The following is an 11,503-nucleotide window of genomic DNA, read 5'->3' on the forward strand; positions in this document are numbered from 1 at the left end:
ATTTGCCGTTCAATTCTATTTACATTTGCGTTTCCATTTCTACAACCAAACAGCTCCTAAGTGTCTGTGCAGATTATTACCGGGACCAGTAACACTAACACTACACTGTGGAGATTAGTGTGGAGGTGCTGGATGCCATTCTCGATCTCCATCTCTCTTGCCGTCCGCTGTCATGTTGGCTGTTGGACGCCAGTCTCGATCTCCATCTCTCCTGGCTGTAAAGCCGCTGGTGCTAATTTGTATGACTAAATTTTTAAAAGAGAAAAATACTATACCATCTCTTGTAAGCTAGCTTAGACCAGCCCAACACCTCCGAAGCGAGACGGTGGCAGCGCCAATGCCTGCCATCCACGGCTAGTCGTCGTCGTTTCTCACCACAGCGCAAGTGGCACTGCAGGGGCACCCCTGTACCCCACCACGCCGTCATTCATCGCGACCTGCAGTCCATCTGCAGATCCAAAATAAATCTGCTGCTGGAACGAACATGCATGTTTTTGCCGAGATCTATCCCTAGCAGCATGTGTATCCTTGCTTGTCAGTCAGTAGCGTAGACAAGGCACGTGCGAGAGCAGCCGCTCCTGCCGGTGGTCCGGTGCCCTGCTATCGGACCGCTGACGGCATGTCGCCGCGGCGGCGGAGCTCTAGATCGATGTGCCGCCGTGCATGGTGTCTATCGCCTGTTGGCTTGGCCGGTCAACAAACAGTATTTTTCTCTCACAATAAACCCGTCAACAATACTTTCAGTCATGTCTTATCAGCCAAGTGAACAGGACAATATATATACATGTTTGTTCATAGTAGTACTTGTCACTGGTACATGCTTGATTCCTTCCTACCACTACGGGAGAGACAAAATTTCCCGAGTGTCTCTGGCTTCCCCGAGTGCCAAAAATCGGGCACTCGGGAAAGAGAATCTTCCCCGAGTGTTGCATTCGGGGAAGAATTGCACTCGGGGAAGAGAGGCTTTCCCGAGTACCGCAGAGATCCTGGCACTCGGTAAAGAGCAGCACTCGGGAAAGGCCATCTTCCCCGAGTGCAACGCTCGGAGAAGATCGGCACTCGGCAAAGAAACATGCTACTTGACGGTTCAACCCGCCAACGCCGTTAAAACTTTTAAAAAAAAATACTTCCCCGAGTGCCTTCCCTGGCACTCGGGGAAGAGGCCCTTTCCCGAGTGCCAGGACAGTGCACTCGGGGAAGAGGCTGCCTTCCCCGAGCGCCCTGTTCTGGCACTCGGGAAAGGGCCTCTTCCCCGAGTGCCAAGGAAGGCACTCGGGGAAGAAATTTTTTTTTGTTTTTTTTTTTGCCTCATTTTTTTTGTGAGGCCTTCTCACATTATTTAAAACTCCATGTTCAAATTTGGGATAATTTTGACTTTTTTTTGTTATATTTTGTTAGTTTTTTTCGTTTCGTTGAATTTTTTTGCATACTTCGAATTTGAACTGCAAGTGCATGAAATAATGAAATTTGGTGATTCAAAAAATTATATTAATGATATTTGGTGTATGTTGAGGCCTTATCCAGGAACTCGCATGAAATGTCGAGCATCTTGTTGACGTAATATGACGAACAACTTGCGGGAAAAGTGTTTTTAAATTATATAAAATCCGAACGAAGTCCAAAAATCATGAAACTTGTTTGGGCGTCGTGGTATCGCATGTAGAGGCTATGATAAAAAATCGAGAAGGTTTCGAGTAAGTTGCGACGTCGGATGCCTAAAACCCAGACATCTCCGCATATGATCACTTGTAGAGGCATGAGGAGATGTCTGGGTTTTAGGCATCCGACGTCGCAACTTGCTCGAAACCTTCTCGATTTTTTATCATAGCCTCTACATGCGATAACACGACGCCCAGGCAAGTTTCATGATTTTCGGACTTCGTTCGGATTTTATATAATTTAAAAACACTTTTCCCGCAAGTTGTTCGTCATGTTACGTCAACAAGATGCTCGACATTTCATGCGAGTTCCTGGATAAGGCCTCAACATACACCAAATATCATTAATATAACTTTTTGAATCACCAAATTCCATTATTTCATGCACCTGCAGTTCAAATTCGAAGTATGCAAAAAAATTCAACGAAACAAAAAAAATTAACGAAATATAACAAAAAAAGTCAAAATTGTCCCAAATTTGAACATGGAGTTTTAAATAATGTGGGAAGGCCTCACAAAAAAATGAAGGAAAAAAACAAAAATACTTCCCCGAGTGCCTTCCCTGGCACTCGGGGAAGAGGCCCTTTCCCGAGTGCCAGAACAGGGCACTCGGGGAAGACTAAAAAAAAGCCCACCAGGCCTTATCTAAACCTAACCGGCCACCCACCCGTCTCCACCCCGCACGCCGCACGCCAGCAATCACCCGCCCGCACGCGCCGCCTCTGCTCCCACTCCGGCTCCAGACGCCGCCCGCACGCGCCGCCTCTGCTCGCGCTCCCGCTCGCCCGTCTCCACACCCCTACCCCCCGGCGGCCAGGCCCGCCCCCTCCAGCGGCCAGGCCCCAGACGCCGCCCACCCGGCCCCTCCGACGTCGCCCGCCCTGCCCCTCCGGCGGCCAGGCCCCGGACGTCGCCCGCCCGGCCCCTCCGACGCCGCCTGCCCTACCCCTCCGGCGGCCAGGCCCCGGACGCCGCCCGCCCGGCCCCTCCGACGGCCAGGCCCCAGGCGCCGCCCGCCCGCCAACACCCGGCCAGGATCTGCCGACGCCCGCCCGCCCCAGGAGCTGCCAGGCCCCAGACGGCTCACCCCAAATCTGACGTGCGACTCCAGCCAGGTTCTCATCTTCCTCACCCCTGCTGACGATCTTCTCCAGTTCATTGCAAAATTCCAGGCACTTTATAGGATTTGTAGGGTGGATGTTGTTCTTTGCCTTTTCTGTCAGTGCAAAGCATTTGTAGGATGAATGCTATAAGTCATCTAGGAGTACTGCGTGCTAGCCAGCCATTGTCATTTAGCATGAATGCAGTGATGAGTTACACGTTGGATTCATTAAGATATGATGCTTATGGTGGCATAGTTAATGTACTGTCGCTGTTCTTCAGTACAATGTTGGAAAAAATGTAATAATGAGGTGTTTCATTTGAGGCGTGGATGCTCATGGTGTTTACTGGTTTCACTAGTGAAATGGTTAAGACAGTGATAGATCATGATAGATCGTACCCTCTCTCTATACAGTGAAATGGTTTCACTAGTGAAATAGTAGAGAGAGCGAGAGAGAGGGTACCCTCCCTATATATAGTAGACAATGATAGATCAATTTACCTTAACTGTTTTTTCTATATTTTACCAAATGTAGAAGTATATATATGTGTAGAGAGAGGGTACTTTGGATTTTTTCCATAATATGGCAGGTTCAGGGATTACTTGGGTTATTCTAAACAAAGGCATAGGTTAGATTTATATGTTACTTTTGTTTATTGTCATAGTTACTACTGTTGTTATAGATCAAGCAATTGTTCCATTTACAGTCCTCTTGTTTCTTGCAGTAGCCCCTGTGATCCACCTGGACTAAACGATGCATCTTGTTGTTTGGCCCGTTGGGCATTGCAAGTTCATCAGGTACTAATTCCTATCTTTATCTGTATGCATCACTTCATGCATTTTTTTGATCCACCTGACATGGTAATGGAATTTGAACTTTATTTTGGGCTGCTTCCTACGTCTCACAAGTAGTCTCACATGAATGAGTAAAATGTTCCTTGAAAGCTGGCCAAGTTGTGCAGGCCTATGCAGCATTTATATTTTCTTAAAATAAGGATGGTCATCTAATAATAATAAACATGTGATTGGAACTTGTGATCTTTTGGATGGCAAGCATGACTGTATTCTCTGCATAGCTGCTCTAGAAATAAGTTGCTGTAAAATACATACAGTAGAGATGCACTATGAAAATTTCTTTTCTTCATGTGAAACTCTATTTAAAATTTCTATCCATGGAATACAATAACTAATTAAGTACAACATATTTTTATCTTAAAAAAGATTTTGTGAAACACTATATTGCAAATTTTAATTTCTGAATATGTGTTGCTTACTCATCTCATGCAGTGGATCTGCTTGAGCTCGCTGCCCACTGACGTCGGACCTACTCAAACTCACCGCCCAGCTGCCCCCACACCGGACCTGCGAGCTCGAGCTCGCTTTCAGGTATGTCTTCTTCCTGCAACCAACTGAATCAGCACAGGGTGCGTGCTCGTAACTATGCTAACTTTCATTTCTTAACTCTGTAGTTAATCAGCCCGAGACGGCGTCTTCTTCTCCGCGTCCCGTCCCGTTGTCGACGTCTTCTTCTCCGCGTGCACGTCCCGCCAACACCCAAGGTATACGAACCGTCCCGTTCTGGTTGTCGGCCATCGCGCCGTTTATGTGTTGATGGCCTTCGTGCCAGAATTGTGGATGTGTGGGCCATCGTGCCCCAAATATGGACGTCGGCCATCGTGCCGATGGTTTTTCTTGCAGGTTACCGAAACCTCCCCGTCCAGGGGAGGTTCTGCCGAAATTTTGTACTTATAGTGCTGTTTTTCTTCTTTTGCAGAGCAGGACCTGTCGCAGGGGAATCGGAGCACCTAGGCGACCCCGATCGTCTTCGTCAGCGCTGCGGTCCTGCCTGCACAGCGCTGACTCGCCACTACACCGACTCGCCACTGCGTCGCTAGCCTTTCTCCACCGCCACCCTAGGTATAATTAAGCTCTTTTCCTTACCGTTGTCGTACGTAGATCGGTGTAGCCCAGTTAGGTGTCTCCCGTCCGAAACAGATACGGTTGGAGGTATGCGGATCTCCGCATATCTATGACCGTATCTGTCCAGATAATCCCGATCATGAAGAATATTAGAAATACATGTAATACTATGTTATTTTGTAATTACATTTTCTTTATTTTGCATCCCTTGCTAAGTACTTCTCGTTTATCATGACTAATAATGGTTTATTCTTTTTAATTGTAGGTGATGGGACCCACTAGGAGGAGCTGTCCCTCGACTTACTCGAGATCGAGGGACACGTCAGCAGCTGAGGAGACGGAGACGGAGCCGTCAGAGAGGCAGAGGCGTCCGAGGGGCAGGCCCAGGCGGGGGGCCCCGCCGCCGACTGACCACGACCTTGGCTCCTCGCGCTCTGCTAGGGCTGACGACGTACCTCTGCCCACGGTGGGCGAGGACGCCATTCCACAGATGTACGACGACGTCGTTCCGCACGCGTTCGAGGAGGGGGTTCCGCACACGTCCAAGGAGGGGGTAGGGGGTTCGACTTCCTCTGCAGCCTCGAAACCCTATAAGCGAGGTCCCAGCCAGCTCCCGAAGCGACCGATTCTTGTTGACCGCCGCCCACTGATTGCACCCGAGGGGGATAGGTAAGTAACTTCATATGTTCTTCATTTGATATGTTAAAAATTATAATAAGAGCTAATAATAACTATTGTTAACCACTTGTGCAGGAACTGGATGCTTGTGGAGGAGGGGGTCCCGGCTCGCAATGTCAATGGGATCCTGGGACTTCTGTGCAGGGAACACTTCCCTGGCCTAGTGTGGACGTCGGAGGGTGAGGACCCAGAGATACCCTCGTTCGACCACTACGCCCTCTTCCCCACCGCTGGGCACCTAAACTTGGCGGATCAGGTGCTTACGGAGTTGTGGGTAAGCCTTTCTCACTCTACGACCCTCAATTCATTGCATTCATTGGACATTCTTGAAATAAATAATGGATACCTCGTGTCTTTATGTAGGACTTCTTCAGATGCCAGCCGGGACAGGAGTTAAGGGCACGTGAGGTGGCTGCCACTTCCTGTAGAAGGCATGTCTCGGACTTGTATCACGAGTCCCGCCTCCAGGCGCACATTGACTACAACGCCACCTACCGTAATAGAAGAATGAACAGAACTCAGGCAAGAAGAGAGATAGAGATTCTGACAAGGGAGCAGTACCTACAGGTAAATAGAAAACATCTCCTATTGATCTCTTTTTAGATTAACTATGCCTAATTTGATCTTCTGATGGCTTGTAGGTGATTCCGAGCTGGTGCGCCACCTTTCCCGATTGCTGGGCTGCTATAGTGGACAAATGGTTGGACGCGGACTGGCAGAAGGCGCACCAAGAGAAAAGCGAGCACCATATGCTGATGCCAGGTGTACCTCACCATCAGGGCAGCGCCAGCCTCAGCAAATACAAAAAGACATATGTAAGTCTCCACCACTTGTCTAATCTAGCCGCGCTCAATTCTGCATGATTCCTAACCACATGTTGTCTTTCTCGCAGGAGGCGGCACACGGTGGCCAGCCAATTGGCCAACTCACGGCGTATGCTCTGGCCCACATGGGCCCGGCAAAGTCCAACATCGAGTACAACCCGGATGCGGGCCCAGAGGCGTACATCAACTCCAGCGTCCACACCCGCCTCAATTCGTACACGGAGGCGTCAAGGTTAGTCCACGGGTCGGACTACGATCCGAGGACCGAGGAGCGCCTTGATCCTGAGCTAGTGATGAGGATTGGGCAAGGAAAGAAGCATGGGCGGTTCTACATGGGCGACGGCATCCTCGAGACGGGCTGTACTCCTCCTCTCAACCGTCTACGAGCAGCGAGCACGAGCTCTAGCGTGCCCATAAGCCAACGGCCGACAGCGGTGGCTTCAATCCAGGTAAGTATTCTAGTTTCATTCGTCATTCTTTCACTTTTACGTTCCTTAGCTCTGCATTATTGAAACATTGGGGTCAAATATTGCAGGCCGAGCTGCAGCAACTTCGAGATCAGCAAAAGAGTTTGCTGGCTGAGCGGGAGGCTGAGCGGGCCGAGCGGGAGTCCGAGCGTCAGAGGGTACAAGCTTTGGAGGCCCAGCAAGATGGTTTGCTCAAGTTCGTGCAACAACTTGGGCAGCAACAAGGTTGGGAGATCCCAGCAGAGCTGCTTGCACCACCACCACCATATCGTCGAGAGTCTACTCCGGTGAGTATGAGTACGCATGTTTTACTTTCTTTGCTCATGCTTAGTGTCAAACCTAGTGATGGCCTTCGTGCCAGATTTGTTGATGTGTCGGCATTCGTGCCGGATTTGTTGATGTGTTGGCCTTCGTGGCGGAAATATGGTTGTCGGCCTTCGTGCCGACGTTTTTCTTGCAGGTTTTGGAAACCTCCCCGTGCAGGGGAGGTGCTGCCGAAATTTTCAACTTTTCTTTACACTCCTTACATTTTTATCTTGTCACTCACGTGCAATCTCCTCTCTTTTTTGTAGCATCAATCGGGGGTGGCGTCGAACCATGTCGAAGGGTCACCGGCATCGCACGTCGGGCCATCCCCACCTAGGACCGTCGCCAGGGATCGCACGCTGTGGCGTCCCACCCCTCACAGTCGACGTGAGCCACCTTCGGAGACGTGAAGGAAGGCATATCATATTGCACAGCTAGGGAAGGAGGTAATCAGAACACTTTTCCCTGGTGCTAATTAAATTCCATCCTCAAATATTGTAGTATTCCATAGTAGTTCCTGTAGTGATCACTGAATCAAGTAATATGATTTCTTTCACTAAATTTAGACTGAATCAAGTAATATGAGTGCTCTTCTAAATTCTGATCCCATGAATTCTCATGGTTTCAACATGGTGTGTTATATGTCTGGTTCTTACAGTTTGCTAAATGTTTCAGGTGCACGACATTGGCTTTACCAGAAGTGTGGTGGTGTGCTGGACTTCTAGATTCTGTTGCTTACCATGATTTCTTTCATGTGATACATAAAACACATGGTAGCTATCTTACTGGTGAATCATGTTTTAGGACCCCATTGAGATCATGTTTGTAATATATTGTGGATTTCGGATAAATTTGGTCGTTTGTGATATATAAATATGGTTTGTGATATATTGGTGTTGATTTGTGTGTGTGTGTATATATATATATATGCTCTGTTGTTTACATGGAAAAGCAAAAAACAAAAAAAAAAGAATTTTAGAGGTGGCTTCCCCGAGTGCCTGTGCTGTGGCACTCGGGAAAGAGGGATTTTTTTTTAAAAAAACAAATTTCTTTGCCGAGTGCCTGAGCTGCGGCACTCGGCAAAGAGTATTTAAAAAGAAATTTCAAAAATCTTCCCCGAGTGCCTGTGCTGTGGCACTCGGGAAAGAGGGATTTTAAAAAAAAAATTCTTTGCCGAGTGACTGAGCTGCGGCACTCGGCAAAGAGTATTTAAAAAAAATTTAAAAATCTTTCCCGAGTGTTGCACTCGGGGAAGAAAATAAAAAAAAAAACGGCGTCGGCCGTCGGCCAACGGCGTCAAGTCTTTCCCTGAGTGTCAGCACGGCACTCAGCAAAGCCTTCCCCGAGTGTACGATTTTCGACACTCGAGGAAGGCGCATTTCCCGTGAGAGGATTAGCCGAAGGCTCTTCCCCGAGTATTGCACTCGGGAAAGGCTTCCCCGAGTGCAACTGGGCCTTCCCCGAGTGCAACTGGCACTCGGGGAAGCCAGCAGTTCCTGTAGTGTACACGGGTGAGTACAATACAAGGAGAGATTTTCAGAGGAAGCCTGCATTGCAGTGCAGGGAGATGCACAATTACACATACTACACTCGATCATGAACTGCTGCTACTGAACCTGACGATTCGGTGATTCGCTTACCGTTAGCTATATATCCTCTTTCCCTCCACCATTGGATGTGGATGAAGATGGATGTATTGCAGGAGAAAGATAATAGTGTATCCATCATAGTATATCGTACACATCCAGCGGTGCAGGAGTTTGGAGCATATGCCCTGCTGAGAGGAAAAAAGCCCGATTAATATATGTATAGAGAGTTGAAGCCTTGTCAAACACCATTTCCCTTCCCGACCGTCTTTATTCGTACGTGTGTCCATCATTTGGCTAGCTAGGCCATGTGTTTCGTTTCGCTGAACATTCTGGGTGGCCCAGAACACACCTGCAGCTACGTACTGTACCTCGGACGGGTGGACTGTTCGCTTCATCGTAAACGATCGTAAATTTTTAGCTAGAAAAGTATTTTTCTCTCACACCAAATCAGTCAGCAATAATAATTCACGATCGTATCAGCACCCGTCGAACGGGCTGTTGTCGTCGTCGCCAGGTGCCAGGGCCATGTCCGGCCGGCGGCTGGTGGAGACGACGCAGCCAGCCGCCCATCAGCACCACTCACTTTAAAGGAACTCGAGTCAACTTGCACATGCATGCGCCGGACCGGATATGCATGATCGTACGGATATGGGTGTGCCGCCGCCGCGACGCCGACGATAGATCGATCCGGCCGCCGCTGGCCGGATGCGGCCGTACGGATCGAGCATTAACGACACGCCGGCCGGATCGCGCGCGCGTCCTTCACGGGCGATCGACCGGCCGTTGACCTGAACGACCTGACCTAACTGGCTCTCGCTTAATAATTGGTTGGTTCGCCCGCCCGTCGATATCCATCCATCGGTGACCGTGAACCGTAGCCTCGCGCTGTCACGTACACACGCATGGTTGGTGCGACGCCGCGGTCGTCACGGGCACGGGTGGCGTCGGTGCGTGCATATGCATGCACGTAAACGTATGGGTGGCAGTGGCACCACCGCAATGGCGGCTGGCTCATTACTCGCCATCGATCGGACGGCGGTTGTTCATTCTTCGATCAGGGCTTCTAGATGGTCCATCAATCCCGACGTACGTGATGCGCCGGCATCTCATCCTGTGACCAGTGGTCCTCTTCCTCTCTTCCCAGTCCCAGCCGGCATGGGCTGCCGTGTGGTAGATAATGAGTACGTGTACCCGGTACGCTTCCGTTCACGGCACTTCATTAGCAGCGCGTGAGCGCTTGTGCTTCCATGCAAGCGTCGCCGTTCATGACCAAGTACTGTAGCATTAAACTTTGATCATTCAGGCAAGCCGGCGCCGAGGATCGAAGGGTCACGGCGGGCGTCCGTCCGCCGCCGCGACGACGTGGTCGGCTGGTACTGGTCCATATATGCTGCTAGTGCTCCCGTGCTCCGGCTCCGGCTCATCGCCGGCCAATCCTCCGCCAAGGTACTGTACTGTACCAACTACCAACCACCCGACACGCTCGTACAACACCGTTGGCCACTCGGTCCGGTCGCTGATGGGGATATTCATGCTTTAATTTCCCCAGTTGAGTGACGCTGATGACCAATCGTAGCAGTAGTGCTCGATCGGCGGCTAAGCCGTCCCTGTCACGCACGCGCACTGCAGGTCTGAACAGACATTCAGCGGACACGTACGAAGCGAGCAACGATGTACTCCACATGACCCAATGCAAGTTGCATCAACATCGTACTAGGCCCTACTACTGGCATGATGAATGCATGGTCGAGTTCCGCACAGGCCCGCCACTACCCGAGAGAACTACTTTGCCGAGTGCAAAATAGTTTGTCGAGTGTATTTTATCGGGCACTCGGCAAAGGCAGTCTTTGCCGAGAGCCAGATCCAGCGGCACTCGGTAAAGAAATGCCGTCGGCAAATCTGCCTTTGCCGAGTGCCGGGCGCTCGGCAAAGATTGGCCGTCGGCAAAAATCTGTCTTTGCCGAGTGTCGGGCGCTCGGCAAATTCCGGCCGTCGGCAAAGGTGGCCGGCGTGACGGCGGCCACCTGCCGTCAGCCTTTGCCGAGCGCCCCGCCATTTGGCGCTCGGCAAAGAATTTTTTTTATTTTTTTTTAAATTCTTTGCCGAGTGCCACGTGCCCTAGCACTCGGCAAAGACTTCTTTGTCGAGTGCCAAGGGTGGCACTCGGCAATTTTTTTTGTCCCATTTTTTTGTAGGGCCTTGCTACAGTAATTATACCTCCATTTCAAAAATTGGGACAATTTTGAGTTTTTTACTATATTTCCTTAATTATTTTTGTTTCGTTGAATTTTTTCGAATATTCCAAATTTGAACTGCAGGTACATGCAATAATGTAATTTGGTCATTCAAAAAATGGTATTCATGATGTTTAGCGTACGTTGAGGCCGTATCCAGGAACTCACATGAAATTACGAGCATCTTGTTGTCGTAACATGACGAGGTACTTGCGGGGAAAGTATATTTAAATTATATAAAATCCAAACGAAGTCCGAAAATCACGAAACTTGTCGAGGTGTCTTGTTATCACATGCGGAGGCCGTGGTAAAAAATTGAGAAAGTTTCGAGCAAGATGTGATGTCGGATACCTAAAACCCAGATATCTCCACTCGGCAAAGGACCAATAGAAAATGGGCCACCGGCCCAAAATCACCCCCCACCCTAGAACCATATCTTCTCCCTTGCGCCCGCTCGCCCGCTCGGTCCCGCCGCCCGCCGCCGCCATAGCGCCGCCGCCGCTCTGCGCGCATCCTCGGCCCGCCAGCGCCGTCCGCCCGCCCGCCCGCGCAGCTCGCACATGCGCGCGCCGCCGCCACCCCTGATCCGCCGTGCATCCCCAAGCCCGCTAGCACCGCCCGCCCGCCCACGCAGCCCCTGCCCGCCCGCCCGCGCAAGCGCTGCCCCGGGGTAGCGCCGCCCGCACGCGAAGCTCACACACGCGCCCGCCGCCGCCGCCACCCCT

This window comes from Miscanthus floridulus, unplaced genomic scaffold (assembly GCF_019320115.1).
Source record: "Miscanthus floridulus cultivar M001 unplaced genomic scaffold, ASM1932011v1 fs_742_3_4, whole genome shotgun sequence".
Taxonomy (NCBI): domain Eukaryota; kingdom Viridiplantae; phylum Streptophyta; class Magnoliopsida; order Poales; family Poaceae; genus Miscanthus; species Miscanthus floridulus.